This window comes from Delphinapterus leucas, chromosome 15 (genome assembly GCF_059928025.1).
Source record: "Delphinapterus leucas isolate spDelLeu-1000000601 "Yukka" chromosome 15, BTC_Dleu_Yukka2, whole genome shotgun sequence".
Taxonomy (NCBI): Eukaryota; Metazoa; Chordata; class Mammalia; order Artiodactyla; family Monodontidae; genus Delphinapterus; species Delphinapterus leucas.
The window spans coordinates 4,795,596-4,813,865 of record NC_143143.1 but is presented as its reverse complement, the minus strand read 5'-3'; positions in this window follow the sequence as shown (position 1 = coordinate 4,813,865).

Genomic DNA, 18,270 nt, shown 5'->3' with positions numbered 1-18,270 from the left:
TGTATTTTCTATATATTCTATTATGTGGATGTACATTGTAATATTCAGGAAAAAATAAACTTGAATTTTTAAATGCAGCCTAATTGAGCAAAGGAAGAATTAAGAGTTTCTAGCGTAGCTTTTTCCCACAATTTGCTCACAAATATAACAACCTACCATCCGCATTCTTTTCAGAGATGAGAAATTGTTCTATAAAACAATTTTAAAACCCAGCATTTCAGAAGAAAAAAATTATGGAAGATAAAGTCCGTGTGTGTTTACAGTGTCTTGATTTGCTATCATGTTTTGTCTTAACCCGTCTTATTCTCTTTAATTCCCCATGAACTTAGAAGACACAGTCACAGTGCAGCTAAAATTTTGCCTTTGCTATGACTTAGTTTATGAATGTTATAAATATAACTGATTTGTAAGGGAGAAAGCACATTCTTGGCAAAAACCAAATGTCTCTTAAGATGGGCTTAATTAAAACAAAATACTCTCTAAATAGAATACCTCATCAGAATGCATGAAAATTTTAGAAGTTGGACATGACAAAGTAGGTTTAAAGACATAAGATTATTTAAAGCAAAACATTCTTCTTTGTAAGAGACCCAAAATACGTCTAAGGGTGCACGAAAAGTCAAGACTGCAGAGCAAAGACTCTGTGTTTGAAATTTTAATGTGCACATTTTAAAAAGCCAAGAAATACGACTGTAATCTGGGTGAGATTAGACAAAACCAGGAAGGTGATAAAGTAGCAGAAGGAAGTGCCTTTCAACAGAAGAATTTTAGGCTTTATATGAGAGACCTTAGCTCTAAAAATGACGGTGGCAAGCAGCCACAGTCAAGGCAAAACTTCATGGTTAAAAGACAAAGGGCATTTTTAAAAGTTATTTCCATTTTCCCCCTCTGGAAAGGGTTTTTTCATTTGCTCAGTTAACTATGAAATTTTACTACATTTCCCAAATGATCTTGACCACATACCATGGAAGTAACCAGGAATGAAGTCCTCCCAATTTGAATTTCTGAAACAGCTACGAGTTGAAGGTACACCTAGTGCAGCCTCATATTCCAAAGGGTCAGTTAAAAACAACCTCTGAAGAGCAACAGCCTTTAAAATGCATTTGCCAAAAAGCAAGCATCCCATTTTAAGTTCAAAGTTTTATCTGGTCTGTTTGCTGACACTTAAAAGGTGAATTTGGGGGAGATGTTGGATTGTCGAGTCCCATGGGGCAGATTTTTTTTTATCAGTAAGGACCCTGAATGCCTGGGTCTGCTCACCTGGGCCTCCTGCACCCAGCATCCCTGGCCAGATCCTTGTTTTCATTGTTGACCCACCTAAGAAACGTTGTGTGGTTGAAAAGCACATAAGACTAAACTATATTTAATTTTTCCACATGCAGTTAAATAACTAACTCAAGAGTATATCATTTTTTACCTATCTGGAATTCTCAGGGCCTGAAGGGTTTTAAGATAATTTTTCAAGGATGGGTAAACTCAGAGTACTTACATGTTTCCCAAGTAAAGAACTTACTTTCTGTTTCCAAAAATATCAAATGCTCTGAGCACCATCATGTTCTTTATCTTTTTTTTTTCCAGGCAGGATCAGAGTGCGCTGGGATAAAGGTAAAGTACCTCTTTATAGTGAGGTACACTACACTCTGAATCTTTCAATGTTGTGATTAATCGCTCTAGACTTTTATGAGAGATGCCTGGGAGTCATTACTTGGGGAAGGATTGGGGAAGGTAATTGGGACATATTTGCATTTCAGAAAGATGTGTGTGGGAGAGGGAGGTTTAGAGGGTCAAGACAGGAGGCAGAAAGACAAGTTTGGAATTCGATGCAGGTCAAAGACAAGGGTCCAAAAAAAAAAAAAAAAGACAAGGGTCCAAGCTATGATGGTAGAAGTGGAGATGGACAGGGAGAAGTGGTCAGATTCAGATATAAAAAGAGAGAGATTTGGCAAGACAGCATCTTTATCCTTGTTCTAGTTACTACTGCTGTGTAACAAGCCAGCCCCAAACCTAGAGGCATAAAACAACCCTTCTGTTATGTTGACGGATTTCGTGGGTGTGGAATTAACACTGGGCACAGCAAGGATGGCTTGTCCCTCCTCCTTGATGTCTGAGGCTTCAGCTGGGACGATTCAAAGGCTGGGAGGCGTGGGGGGCAATTGGATGGCTGGGGGCTGGAATCATCTGGAGGCATCTTCACTCACTGTTTGGCAACTGACGCCCGTTTTCAGCCAGGACCTCAGCTGGGGCTGACAGCCAGAACACCTGTGTGCGGTCTGTGCTTCCTCACAGTATGGTGGCCTCATGTAAGGTCTTTGACATGATGTCAACTCAGTGCTCCAAACACAAGTGTTCCAGTGAACAAGGCAAGAGCTGAACAGCCTTTTATGACCCAGCCTTGGAAGTCATTTAGTGTCATATGTCACATTAGTTACAAGTGAGTCATAAATTTGCCCAGATTCAAGGAGTGCGGGTGATTTGCACTCCATCTCTTGATGGGGTGACAATGTTCTAGAAGGGCATGTGGGACAGGAGTTCTTGTTGTGGCCATCTTTGTGAAATACGATCTGCCACGATCATCAACGATTCTCTCTGCAACGACCAAGTACCAGCCCATGTAATCCCCACAATGACCACGAGACAGGTGTTATCAACTCATTTCACAGGCTTAGTGAGGTTGAGTGACTCGTCCAAGGGTATTAGGCCAATGAATGAAAGACCCAGAACCAGGGGGTCTGACTCCGAAGTCCCTTTCCTTATCCATTCTCTGGGTGTAAGTGATTATGGGGGTCTGAGGACAGGAAAAGTAGAAGTCAGGACCCACACACTGGACGACGAAGGGAGAACAGGAGAAGGGACAGGCTTTTGTTGTGGCATCGAGGTGAGGCCAGTGCTGGAACCCTGCAGAGATGCTCAGGACAGAGCTAAATGTCTGGACCGCAAGTGCCCAGAGAGCCAGAATGGGAGCTATCAGCTGGGAAGAGGGTGTGGAGGTGGAGGGAGAGGAAGCCGCTGAGCACCGAGGTCCAGAAAACACCAGGCTGTTCCCTGGAGAGGACCGGAGAACGGGGTGCTGGGCTGGGATTGGCGGTTGGGTCAGACGAGAGGCCGGGGCTGGAAGCACTGAGAACATGGAAGTTAGGCTGATGGAGGACCCAACAGGAACGTAGACTGTCATTGTAGAGCCACGAGTCTGATCCCAAAAAATCTATCATCTGAAAATACCGTGCTAAGTGAAAGAAGCCAGGCACAAAAGGCCACATGTTATATGATTCCATTTATCTGTGAAATGTCCAGAGTCGGCAAATCCATAGAGATAGAAAACTGGGGCTGTGCGGAGGAGGGAATGAGCCTGGGGTTTCCTCCTGGAGTGATGAAAATGTCTGGAACTAGACAGTAGCGATGGTTGCGCAACATCCTGAATGTACTAAATGGCCACTGATAGTAAATTTTGTGTCATGTTTTATGACAATAAAAAAAAAATCATCCCATATCCATAAAGGGAAAAATGGGTACATTGAACCTCATTAAAACTAAAAAGATTTGCTCTGCGAAAGACCCTGATAAGGCTATGAGGAGACATCTCACAGACTGGGAAAAATTATTTGCAAATCACATAGCCAACAAAGGACTCGTATTGAGAATATATAATTTTCAAAACTCAACAGTAAAAAAAAAAAAAAAAGTGGGCCACTTGGATCCAGTGAAAAGGGAGTGGAGGAGAAATGCCTTTCCACGGCTCTCTTTAACAAGAAGTAGTCTGTGCGATTATCTGACCAATGTCTGTGTGTCCCCAGTTAGAGCCCAGAAAATCAGTTACTAGGCCTGGTTTTGCTCACTATGTGTCCCATGCCTGGCCCAGTGGCCAGCACATAGTAGAAGCAGAATAAATATGAATGAATGAATGAACAAACCAATGAGCAGGGGCAGGGACCTGGTAAGTGCTGGCCAAATGGACCTAGAACCTCTAAAGCATGATGACTGGAGATCCCATTGAACACAGCAATGAGGAGCACATTCATTCATTCATTCATCCGGTGAATATTTGTTGAGCACCTACTGTGTGCCAGACTCTGTTTTAAGCATATGAAATACATCGATGATCAAAACACACAACAATCCCTGCACTCATGGAACATAACTTTATATGAAAAGACAAGGCATTATTCACAACAGCCGAAAAATGGTAGCAACCCAAGTATCCATGGATGGATGAATGGATAAACACAATGCGTCCATCCATCCAACGGAACACTCCTCACTCAGCCTTAGAAAGGAAGGAAATTCTGACACCTGCTACAACGTGGACGAACCTTGAGGACATTACGCTAAGTGAAATAAACCAGACGCGAAAGGACAAATACTGTGTGATCCCACTTCTATAAGGTCCCTGGAGGAGCCAGATCCATAGAGACAAAAAGTAGAGGGTGGGGCCCGGGGCTGGGGGAGGGGGAGGGGAGTTAGTGTGTAATGGGGACAGAGTCTCAGTTTGGGAAGATGAAATGAGTTCTGGAGATGGACGGTGGTGATGGCTGCACAACAACGTAAGTGCACTTAATGCCGCTGAACTGGATGCCTAAAACTGGTTAAAATGGTAAATTTTGTGTTAAGTGTGTTTTACCACAATTAAAAACATTCTAATAATAAGGGCTGTGGAGAAAGGAAATTTGTGAACGAGATTACCATTTTAAGGAGGGCAGTCAGAGTTTGTTCATACTTCAATTCATATTCAGTTCATATTCAATTGATAGGATTTTTAGCTGCTCTTGAGAGATAGAATGGCATTACAAATTATTGAGGGGAGGGTATTTGTGCAAAGAAGATCACTTAAGGGAATTCCCTGGCGGTCCAGTGGTTACGACTCAGCGCTCTCACTGCCAAGCCCGCAGGTTCCATCCCTGGTCGGGGGAAATAAGATCCCACAAGCCATGTGGCGGCGTGACCAAAAAAACTAAAACTAAAACTTAAAAAAAATTTTTTAAAAAGAGAGCACGGGACTTCCCTGGTGGTGCAGTGGTTAAGAATCCACCTGCCAATGCAGGGGACACAGGTTCCAGCCCTGGACCGGGAAGATCCCACATGCTGCAGAGCAACTAAGCCCGTGCGCCACAACTACTGAAGGCTGTGAGCTCTACAGCCCATGCCGCACAACTACTGAGCCCACGTGCCACAACTACTGAAGCCCAAGCGCCTAGAGCCTGTGCTCCGCAACAAGAGAAGACACTGCAATGAGAGGCCAGTGCACCGCAAAGAAGAGTAGCCCCCGCTCGCTGCAACTAGAGAAAAGCCTGAGCGCAGCAACGAAGACCCAACACAGCCAAAAATAAATTAATTAATTATTTTTTTTTTAAAAAAAAGAGAGAGATCACTTTATTTATATCCTTCTGTTATCCAGAATAAAGGGTGGTGAAGATTCTGGAGAGTCAAGAGCTATGTCTTACACTGTTGAAACATTTCCCCGAACCTTTCTGTTGAAAATAAGTGTAAACTGGGAAATCATACCACTGACCTGCCTTGATAAACATACTATACTTAACTAAAGTACCTAATTTTTTTTTTTTTAAAGAGCAAGACTTGAATGGGGTGAGGGGGTGGAAAGCAGGTCAAAGAACGAGGCTTTGGGGGACAGACACAGAGGCTGCTGCAGCTGGAATCAGTGACACGTGAGGCAGGAGAGGAGGTCAGGAAAGAACCGGGCACAGATGACACAGGACCTGGGAGGCACTGTTAGGGCTTGACTTTTAATCTACATCAGAAGGAGAGGAAGAAGCTTTTGTGCCAAACATCAGATCAATTTCCGAACCTTTTGTGCCAAACATCAGATCAATTTCCACAAAGCAACAAAGAAAAGATCCCGGAGCTCTGTTCCCAGGGCTGGTTTTAGCTTCTCACCCAGGGATGTTATGGTTTTCCTGCTGCTTAATCCGCACAGGAATCAGAGGCTCCTAGGAAAAAAAACTGGGGGCGAGGAGGGTCACAGGCTCTTAAGAAAACTTGATAAAAATTTAACAGACCATTGGTCCACACGACTAATATCTCAGTTTCAAGCATGAGCTCAGGGAAACCTGGGAGTTGTCTTGGCTTCTAAGGTACTAAACAACCCTATGCTTCAGGACGATAACTCCCCAACATAAATGAAACAAAATACAATGGGAACTTTCCTGGCTTTCAAGTGAATGCTTTCATCGTAGTTCTGAAGTCTCATGTACTACTGAATTACTATGCAGATGTTAAAAGGTATGAGGTAGGTCTCTACCAACCATGTGAAAAGATGTCCAGGATACATTATGAAATGGAGGGGGGAAAAAAAGCAGTTTTATAGCAGTTTGCATTCATCTCATTTTGGTTTAAAAAAAAAAAATTTATGCGAATAGGTTTATAGTACATGCAAAAGCAAAAAAATCCTCTGATATCAGTTAATATGGATACATATGTGCTAGAATAACAGAGAACTTTCACATTCTATGTTATATATTTCAGAAGTGCTGGAATTTTAAAATAATGAGCACGCATTACCTCTGTTGTCAGAAAAGATGATAAAAATGTTTTCAATGGAATACCTAGAATACATAAATGTCTCTCAAAATCCAACAGTAAAAAAACTCTATACAATAAAAATAAACAAGAAACCTAGGGTAGTTCCCTGGCCGTCCAGCGGTTAGGACTCAGCCCTTTCACTGCTTTGGCCTGGGTTCAATCCCTGGTGGGGGAACTAAGATCCCACAAGCCACACGGCTCGGCCAAAAAAACAAAAAGAAAAAGAAATCTGATTTTAAAATGGGCAAAAGACATGCATAGATAGTTCACAGAAATGAATATAGAGATAGCGAACAAGCACATGAAAAGATGTTCAACTTCATTAGCCGTTAGGGAAATGCAAATTAAGACCACAATGAGATATCACTATGCATTTGTCAGAATGGTTAAAATTAAAAATAGTGACAATACCAAATGCTGGTGATGATGTGGAGAAACCAGATCACACATCCATTGCTGGTAGGAATATAAAACAATATAGCCTCTCTGGGAAACAGTCTGGTGGTTTCTTACAAAACTAAATATGTACTGACCATATGGCATTTATCCCAGCAAAATGGAAATCTATGTTCACACAAAACCTGTGCATGAATGTTCATAGCAGCTCTATTTGTACTAACTCAAAGTGGAAACAATAAAGTTGTCCTAGAACAGGTGAATGGTTACACAAACTGTGAGTTATCTATACCGTGGAGTATTATGCATCAATAAAGAAGTAAATGACTAATAACAATGCAACAACTTGGATGAGTCTCCAGGGAATTATGCTGAGTTAAAAAAGCCAATATCAAAAAGTTACATACTGTATGATTCCATCATAGAGACAGGAAGCAGACTAGAACTAGTGGTTGCCTAACCATGGGGGGCAGGAAGAAAAGCAAGTGTGGCTAGAAAGAGATATCACAAGGGACCCTTGTGTGATGGAACCATCCTGCCTCTTAATTGTGATGGTGTTTACATAAATCTATGTGTGTGATAAAATTGCATACAGGCACACACACAAATGAGTAAAACTGGTGAAATCTGAATCAGTTCTGTAGATTTTATCAATGTCAATTTCCTAGTTATTATATGTTACATTATCTACATAGATGTTACTATCTGTATAATAACATATTATATTACTATAGTCATGCAAGATGTTACCACTGGGCAAAACTGGATGAAGGATATAGGGCACCTCCCTGGACATTTTGGTAACTTCCCATGAATTTAGAATTATTATTTTTCCAAAGTTAAAAAACTCATATGGGGACAGATATAAGGTTCCTCTGGATTAAAAATACCCACTTTCATCAAAAATTTTAAAATATTTCTTCCATTTTCACTTAACATATATCTTACGGCGATGGATTCTTCGGGACTTTAATGAATTATTTTAAACATATCTTTCAGCTTGTATGTCAAAAAAAGTTCCATCCTCTAATCTGATAGATTTTTATTGGATAACCCAGGACATCTGTATCTGCCACAGTTTCACAAATTATAATCTATAAACCACCTGGTATGCATAAAAGGATGCAGATTCTGGGGCCCATTCAGCCCTTCTAAATGGGGTTATCTGGAGATAGGATCTGGCCGTCTGCCCTTGTATTAAGCACCTGCAGTGGTTCTGAGGATGAGTCAAGTTCAAGAACCACTGGTACAGTTTATGAAACTGAAGTTAGAGCTCCAAATAAAACAAATATTTTGCATGGTTTAGAAGAAAACACTAGAGAGCTGACTAAAGTGACTGTGACCTTATATAATTTTCTGACATTAAAAAGAAAACAAAGTCTTCCAAATGTCAAATACAAAAATGGATCCTAGGAGAATAAAAGTCTCCAGAGGGTAATAATTTACAAACTCCAGATCTAGGAATGTCACTGAAATTCAATTTCACTTATTGAATTTCATATATGTCCACTGTTCTGGCATGTAAAGCGGAAAATGATGCAAGGTGCGGGGGAGGGGCAGTTGGGCTGATAATCCGCCATTCTAGCATGGTCCCAAGGGCCAGTATGGTCCAGCAGGCTGGCTGAAAACAGCCCAGAGGTGCATCAACTAATGAACAGGAAAACAAATTTTGGTATGTCCATGCAATAGAATATTATTCAACCATAAAAAAGAATGAAGTACTGGGACTTCCCTGTGGTCCAGTGGTTAAGAATCGGCCGCCCAATGCAGGGGACATGGGTTCCATCCCTGGTCCAGGAAGATCCCACATGCCGTGGAGCAACTAAGCCCATGCACCACAACTACTGAGACTGTGCACCTAGAGCCCATGCGCTGCAACAAGAGAAGCCACCACAGTGAGAAGCCCGCGCACTACAATGAAGAGTAGCCCCCGCTTGCCGCAACTAGAGAAAGCCTGCACACAGCAACAAAGACCCAACGCAGCCGAAAATAAATAAATAAGTTTATTAAAAAGAAAAAAGAAAGCTGAGGAGCCCAAACTCTAGCAAGCAGAAAGCAGGGACACTAAAAACTTGGCCAAAACCACAAATGCTGTTTAAAGTAGTTTCTGGGTTGTTGGGTTTTTTTAATGTTTTTGGCCGCACCATGTGGCATGTGGTATCTTAGTTCCCCAGCCGGGGATCAAACCTGCGTCCCCTGCATTGGAAGCAGAGTCTTAACCACTGGCCCACAGGGAAGTCCCTAAAGCAGTTTTTATGTGGGACTTCCCTGGCGGTTCAGTGGTTAAGACTCTACGCTTCCACTGCAGGGGGAACGGGTTCGATCCCTGTGTGGGGAACCAAGATCCCCCATGTTGCATGGTGCGGCCAAAAGATAGAGTAGTTTTGGGGTCTCCCAGCAGGCCTCAAAGTTACTGTCCAAATAAATTCAGCAGACTTTCTTCAAGACCATTTACGAGGGATTTCCCTGGTGGCGCAGTGGTTAAGAATCCACCTGCCAATGAAGGGGACACGGGTTCAAGCCCTGGTCTGGGAAGATCCCACAGGCTGCGGAACAACTAAGCCCGTAAGCCACACTACTTAGCCTGCGCTCTAGAGCCCGTGAGCCACAACTACCGAGCCCACATGCCGCAACTACTGAAGCCTGCGCGCCTAGAGCCCGTGCTCCGCAACAAGAGAAGCCACCGCAATGAGAAGCCCACTCACCGCAACGAAGACCCAACGCAGCCGAAAAAAAGAAAAAAAGACCATTTAAGAGTTGACTGTGATCTCCAACACTGAAGTTGGCCATGGCTGGGAAGAGGTGAGGCTGGGCCACCTGCCCAGGCAGCCCGCCATGAAAACCCACACACTTAGGCTAGTAAGCACCCAGACATTGTTGGTTGACTGAGTACATAACCTTTTTATTTTTACCTTTTAAATATTTCTAACAGAATTTACTTATTTCACATACTTCTGATTCTCATCCCTGACTATTCATCACGAACCTTCCCCTCATAGTATTTTCTCTTTAACCACCAACAATCATGCCAATAGTAACCGGATCTGAACTTTGGCAGTAGAACAATGCTTCCTGGTGACCCCAATGTACACACATAGTATTGAGGACATATCTGCATGTGGGATTAGCAACTGTGAGACTGAAAGTTAGTTTTTGATCTAATTTTAACTGGTTTGCTAGTAGAAAGCTTGAAAAAGAAGTCTTAACACTATTAGAGCTAGCTAGTAAAACTCCGATTTCCTAGTATTTAAATGAATTTAAGCTCTCAAGTAGACGGTGACTCCACTCCCAATTGTCTCTGCTGCTGGTTGGGTGTCTAGCATGTGCTAAGTTCAGACAAAGTACTTTGCATGCTTTAGCACCCAAGGTCCTCCACAGTGGCCTAAGGACGGGAACATTACCAACACCGTAATGAAGACAGCTGAGGGACAGAGGTTATGTGCCTTGCCAGGGTCACCCAGGAGTAAGTAAGTGGTGGAGGCAGGATCCAGATCCTGGTCTGAATGCCAGCAACCCCCGCAGTCTTCCTGCAGAGGCCCCTGAACATAGAGCTTCATACTGGCTAACGCACTGTGTGTGTGTATGTGTGTGTGTTTGCATGTGTGTTCGTGTGAACTTTTCTTTTATTGTGACAAAATATCCAAAACATAAAATTTACCATTTTAACCATTTTTAAGTGCGCACTTCAGTGGCATTAAGTACATTCACATTGTCGTGCAACCATCACCACCAGCCATCTCCAGAACTTTGTCATCTTCCCAAACGGAAACTCTGTCCATCCCCCAGCCCCAGACCCTGACACCTACCCTTCTATATTCCGTCTCTATGAATCTGACTACAGTAGGTACCACAATCGAAATGGAATCATACAATAGGTGTCCTTTTGAGTCTGCCTTATTTCACTTAGCATAAATTTTTTCAAGGGCGTGTTTGTGTTTAAAGTTAAAAAAGCAACCGCAGGCACTTCCTAAAGGAAAATACTCTGTTTACCTGCAACCTTTGAAGACAAAGCCTGACTCTGGGGGCTGCCACCAGAGTTGAAGGAGGCTGACACCTGCACCCCTAAAACAATGGGGAGAGCCCCAAGACCAAGTGATTCCCAAAGACACAGAAACGGATCAGACCCAGTGAGCTAAGCCAGCAGATATACAGGGTTGACCCCAAGAGGTTAGTGGACTCTTTAACTCACATTTTGGGGGATGCCTTTCTAGGTCAGGTATATGCTGTTAATCATTGATGAAGGTAAACTTTCTAGTTTTAAAAAAAAAGAAGTCTTGGTTCTAGAAAAGAATTCACCGTTCATGGATGTCCATAGAAATTCTCAGTTTTTCTTCTTTCCTTTTCCCCCCAGAGAGCCTCATTGAACAGAAGCAGCACCTGTCTTTCCCAGATTTAAGCTATTTAACAAGTAGCTATTTTTGCTAATCTTTTGGATTATTCTTTCTAATTGCCTGAGAAACAGCGCCTTAAAAAGGAAAGATTTCTGCCTTAGAACTTATACCAGGTTGAAAATAGTCATGATCAGTTAAAAAAAAATAATACTGTGTTAAGTACCCAAAAGATTTACCTTAAAAACTGGTCCAACTGGCTAAAAATAACCTCTAAACAAATAACAAAACCTAGATGAGGACCCGTGGAAGAACCAGAGCCAACAGATTCTTCAGAAGTGAGGCTGGAGGATTGACCAGCTTCTGGCTTAGTTTGATCTGGTGCAAAGATCAAAGGCTGGTGCAGGTCCCTAAAGACAACAGCCACAAAAGCAAAAATAAACAAATGGGCCACATCTAACTCAAGCGCTTTCTGCACAGCAAGGGAAAGCATCCACAAAATGAAAAGGCAACCTCCAAAATGGGAGAAAATATTTGCAATCAGCCTTCTGATAAGAGGTTAATATCCAAAAGATGTAAAGAACTCACACAACTCAATAGAGTAAAAAAAAAAAAAAATTCTGATTTAAAACTGGGCACTACCAAATGTAAAATAGATAGCTAGTGGGAAGCAGCCACATAGCACAGGGAGATCAGCTCGGTGCTCTGTGACCACCTAGAGGGGTGGGATAGGGAGGGTGGGAGGGAGGGAGACGCAAGAGGGAAGAGATATGGGAACATATGTATATGTATAACTGATTCACTTTGTTATAAAGCAGAAACTAACACACCATTGTAAAGCAATTATACTCCAATAAAGATGTTAAAAAAATAAAACTGGGGACAAGGGGCTTCCCTGGTGGTCCAGTGGTTAAGAATCCACCTTCCAATGCAGGGAACCTTCCAATGTGGGTTTGATCCCTAGATGGAGAACTAAGATCCCATGTGCCTCGGAGCAACTAAGCCCGCATGCCACAACTTCTGAGCACTCGAGCCACAGCTAGAGAGGCTGTGTGCTGCAACGAAGATTGCGTGCAACTAAGACCCTATGCAGCCAAAAATAAATAAATAAATATTTTTAAAATTCAAAGAAAAAAGAAAACCGGGCACAAAAGCTGCATATACATTTTTCCAAGGAAGACATACAAATGACCCACAAGTACATAAAAGGGGCTCAGCATCACTCACCATCAGGGAAATGCAAATCAAAACCACAATGAGATATCACCTCACATCTGTTAGGAGAGCGATTATCAAAAAGGCAAGAGATAACAAGCATTGGCGAGGATGTGGAGAAAAGGGAACTTTTGGACACTGTGGGTAGAAATGTAAATTGGTGCAGCCACTATGAAAAACAGTTTGGAGATTCCTCAAAAGAATTAAAAATAGAACTACCATACAATCCAGCAATCCCATTTCTGGGTATATATCCAAAGGACGTTTAAACAGGATATTTAAAAAAAGATATCTTCACTCCCATGTTCATCGCAGCATTATTCACAATAGCCAAGATATGGAAACAACCTAAGTGTCCATCAACAGACGACTGGATAAAGAAGATGTGGTGTATATACAATGGAATATTATTCAGCCATGAGAAAGAAGGAAATCCTGTCATTTGTGAAAACACAGGTCGACCTTGAGGGCACTACGTTAAGTGAAATAAGCCAGAGAAAGACAAATATGGCATGATATCACTTATGTGTGAAATGTAAAAAAAAAAAAAAAAGTCAAACTCATAGAGATAGAAAGTAGAAGTGGTTGCCAGGGGCTTGGGGGTGGGGAAAATAGGGATCCTCCCCTATTAGGGCCTCTGGAGCAACAAGGTGGGAGGTGACAGTCTTGGCCCTTTTGTGGCACACCCTCTAGGAAGCACAAAACAATCCTTCAAGGCACCCTTTCCTCGACAAGCGGAGGGCTCAGAAATGGGGGCCCCAGGTCTGCAGACATCCCTACAGGTGATATGCCCATTGGGTCCAAGGGTGTCCACCTCATCTCAGGCTGCTACAACACAAGACCATAGACTGGGAGGTTTAAACAACAGACATTTATTTCTCATGGTTCTGGAGGCTGGAAGTCTAAGATCAAGGTGTCGGGAGATTCGGTTCTTGGTGAGGGCCCTCTTCCTGACTTACAGACGGCCACCCTCTTGCTGTGTCCTCCCATGTCAGAGAAAGAGAGAGAGAGATTGAGAGAGAGAGAGAAATTCCAGTTTCTTCCTCTATTTATAAAGACATTAATCCTATCATGGGGCTGTATCCTCAGGACCTCATCTAAACCTAATTGTCTCCCAAAGGACCCACCTCCAAATATCACATGGGGGTCACAGCTTCAACATATTGAATTTGGGGGGCACACAATTCAGTCCATGATAGAGGGTTAAGGTCTGTGGCTGGGGAATCAGAGGGTGGTCAGGGTTTGGAGGCAATCCAACTAAGAGAATAAGGGCTTCCTTGGTGGCACAGTGGTTAAGAATCCACCTGCCAATGCAGGCGACACAGGTTCAAGCCCTGGTCCGGGAAGATCCCACATGCCGCGGAGCAACTAAGCCCATGCACCACAACTACTGAGCCTGTGCTCTAGAGCCCGTGAGCCACAACTACTGAAGCCCGTGTGCCACAACTACTGAAGCCCGCGTGCCTAGAGCCCATGCTCCACAGCAAGAGAAGTCACTGCAATGAGAAGCCCGCGCACTGCGATGGAGAGTAGCCCCTGATCACCACAACTAGAGAAAGCCTGAGCCCAGCAACGGAGACCCAATGCAGCCAAAAATAAATAAATGAATTTAAAAAAATGAATAAGAGAATAAGAGACAGAGGCAGAGGCAGAGCAGAGACAGACAGAGACAGAGAGGGCTCAAAGGTCTTCTCATAACCAAGTAAGAAAGGAGGCCTAGGGCCACCAGCCACTTCATCGATCTCTCTCTCTCAAGATCCCAGAAACTTTGTTATTTCTCCTTTCAAAAAAACTTTTTTAAGTTTTTATTGTGGTAAAATACATAACACGAAATTTACCATGTTTAAGCACATAGTTCAGGGGCATCAAGTACACTCACACTGTTGTACATCCATCACCACCATCATCTCCTGGACTTGTTCATCCTCCCAAACGGAGACCCCGCCCCCATTGAATACTATCTCCCCATCCCCCCACCCCCACCCCCATTTTCTCTTCCTTGCTACCTTGCGTTCTCCTTTCTCTTCACAGTAATTACAGTGACATCTTCAAGACGACAAGCACTCATGCTTGGGGGGATGACCAGGAAGTGGGGAAACTGTGTCTGATCTGAAGATGGGAATCTCAAGAAATCAGAGTCAGTGCTGGCAGCTCAGAAGGGAAGGACAGCAGGCTGGATCCCAAGAAGCCTGGAAGGAAGTGGGAAAAAGGGGGTCAGCCAGCGAACAGCCGGAAGTCTGGGAGCCCCTAGGGGCCAGATGGGGTTCAGGGACCCGGAACCACGGGGAAAATGTCGGGCTGCAGCCACCCAGGGAGCGGGAGGGAGCGAGAGCTGCCTGGGCCTCATTCCCACCATCTGAGGCACTTTCATTCTCACTCTAAGTGCCCCCAGTAATTTTCTGTCCAGCTCGGTAGCGATACACCCACTTAACAGCAAATCCAATGAACGTGGCTTTCCCCCATTTGTCATCTTAAATGGGGTCTTGCTTCCATTAGAACTCATAATGAATTACTTCAAGCAGCAAAGCAAAACTCTGACTCTCGTTTCTTATTCTGTTTGTTTTAAACAATTGGGTGGTGGTGATAAGGGTCTTTCTTGGGCAAAGAACCGAGGATGGCAAGGCCGCCTCGGGTGCTCAGGGCTGCGGTGGGAGCTGGTCGTCAGCCACAAAGGGGAGGACTTGGACTTGGATGATGTGGTGAGGGCACGGGAGGGCGAGGAGATGGGTACAGGCCAGGGCACAGGCGGGACCAGACTTTCAGCCTGCCTGCTTTTATAGAGCAGAGGCTTCTTTTTTTTTTTTTTTGCGGTACGCGGGCCTCTCACTGCTGCGGCCTCTCCCGTTGCGGAGCACAGGCTCCGGACGCGCAGGCTCAGTGGCCATGGCTCACGGGCCCAGCTGCTCCGCGGCATGTGGGATCTTCCCGGACCGGGGCACGAACCCGTGTCCCCTGCATCGGCAGGCGGACTCTCAACCACTGCGCCACCAAGGAAGCCCTCCTGTCTTGTTTATCCTTAGACCCTGACACAGTTGCAATGAAATGAAGACATTCGCTTCTTATTGCAAATCCTGGAAAACCAAAATTACTGTTGCCAAACGCTTGGAGCCCTGGCCTGCTGGCTTCGGTCTGCTGTACGAAATTCTTAATCACCCGTTGGGCCAGTGAACCAAATTCTGTTGTCTGTTCTGATCGTTTGAAGGCTATGAGTGTGTTTCCCTAATGAGATGCCCTCACCCCTTTTATGAGCCTCACGGAGCCCAGGACAGAGTTCGAGCAGATGGAGGGTAGTGTTACTCATACTTGACCATACTTTGTTCATGACATATAAACATCCAGGATCACCCAGATCTAGCCAGTCTATTTTGCTGCATAGTTTTGAAGAGATGCCATGCTTTCAGACTGAAGAAAGTAGGCTTAGAATAAGTGCTCTGATGTTCTATTGTGAAATAGGAGAAGGACTGTCCTTCCCAGCCCATCTCCCCGGGACATTGCAGGCCTGGCAGGAAAGCATTCACTTCCTGCCCACGGCTGGGAGATGCATTATGTCACAGCAGGGATAACTTCCAAATCCTATTTTTAGAGGTGATGAGGGGGAAGCCAAGTCCAGCCTCGAGCTGGAAGGAACCCAAGGGTTCCTCCGTGAGCCCGAAGGTCTAGGGGGCAACGGCCTCCAAGACCCGCCCTAATCCCTCATGCTGTCCTCTCTCACGTTTTGAGTCCCCACGTGGCTCTACTGGGCGTGGTACAGGATGTTCTCATGAATCATCTCAAGTCCATTGAACAGTCCCAGCACCAGTGCCAAGGTCGAGCTTTAAACCTGAGTCTGTATTTCCTTCACAGTGTGCTGAACTGTAGCACACACTCCTCTCCTAGAACCGCAGGCTGGGTGACAGCCTAATACAAGATGACATGTTTCCAAAGGTGAAAGATTGAAAGAGATTTTAAAACTCATTGCTATTGGACAATAAAATGCTTAGAATTCAGCAAAGAAAGGCCAAGGGATCTTCGTTTTAAAATATAGTTTTACTCTGATTCAAAAAGATACATGCGGGCTTCCCTGGTGGCGCGGTGGTTGAGAGTCCGCTTGCCGATGCAGGGGACACGGGTTCGTGCCCCGGTCCGGGAAGATCCCACATGCCGCAGAGCGGCTGGGCCCGTGAGCCATGGCCGCTGAGCCTGCGCGTCCAGAGCCTGGGCTCCGCAACGGGAGAGGCCACAGCAGTGAGAGGCCCGCGTACAGCAAAGAAAAAAAAAAAAGATACATGCACTCCAACGTTCATGGCAGCACTATTCACAATAGCCAAGACATGGAAGCAACCTAAATGTCCATCAACAGAGGAATGGATAAAGAAGATGTGGTACATATATACAATGGAATATTACTCAGCCTTAAAAAAGAATGAAATAATGCCACTTGTAGCAACATGGATGGACCTAGAGATTATCATACTAAGTGAAGTAAGTCAGACAGAGAAAGACAAATACCATATGATATCACTAATACGTGGAATATTAAAAAATGATACAAATGAACTTATTCACAAAAGAGAAGTAGACCCACAGACATAGAATACAAACTTATGGCTACCAAAGGGGAAAGGTGGAGAGGGATACATTAGGGGCTTGAGATTAACAGATACAAACTACTATATATAAAATTGAAAAACAAAAAGGATTTACTGTGGGGCTTCCCTGGTGGCGCGGTGGTTGAGAGTCCGCCTGCCGATGCAGGGGACACGGGTTCGTGCCCTGGTCCAGGAGGATCCCACATGCCGCAGAGCGGCTGGGCCCGTGAGCCATGGCCGCTGAGCCTGCGCGTCCGGAGCCTGTGCTCCGCAACAGGAGAGGCCACAGCAGTGAGAGGCCTGCGTACCGCAAAAAAAAAAAAAAAAAGAAAAAAAGGATTTAGTGTACATCACAGGCAACTATAGTCAATATCCTTTAATAAACTAATAAACCATAATGGAAAGTAATATGAAAAAGAATATGTATGTATAACTGAATTACTTAGCTGTATGCCTGAAACTAACACAACACTGTAAATCAACTATACTTCAATTAAAGTTTTTTAATTAAAAAATAAAAATTAAAAGTTTTAAATTTTCAAAATCATGTGAAATAAAGACAAAGAGAGGATGCCAGTCTCTGTCACAGAACGCCTTCCATGCATGTGGCCCTTGTTCAACTTTCACGTCTTTCATTCAGAGAGAATGACGACTGGCCTCGTTGTGAAGGTGAATTTTATGTGTCAGCTTTACTGGGCCCAGGGATGCCCAGGTAGCTGGTGAGACATTGTTTCTGGTTGTATCTGTGAGGGCGTTTCTGGAAGGGATTAGCATCTGAATCAGTAGACTGAATAAAGATGGGCTCAAACTGGGCTGGCATCATCCAATCCACTGAGGGTCTGGATGGGACAAAAAGGGCAGAGGAAGGATATTTTCGACCCCTTCTTGAGCTGGGACATCCATCATGTTCTGCCCTCAGACATCCGAGCTCTGGTTTCTGGTCCAGGAGTGTTAAGCCACCCACTCTCCCAGTTCTCTAGCTCACAGACGGCATATCATAGCATATCTCAGCCTCCATAATTACATGAGCTGATTCCCATAATAAATCTCCTCTTCTGTATCCATGTATATCCTGCTAGTTCTGCTTCTCAGGAGAACCCTGACTGATACACTTGTGAATAAGATTAAAAGGCAGAGATTAAGACAATCCCTTTTTGTAAACACTTACAGAAAACCATGTGCAAACTCGTGATCATTTTCCCCCCTCACTTCAAGAGAATGGGGTGTTTGCC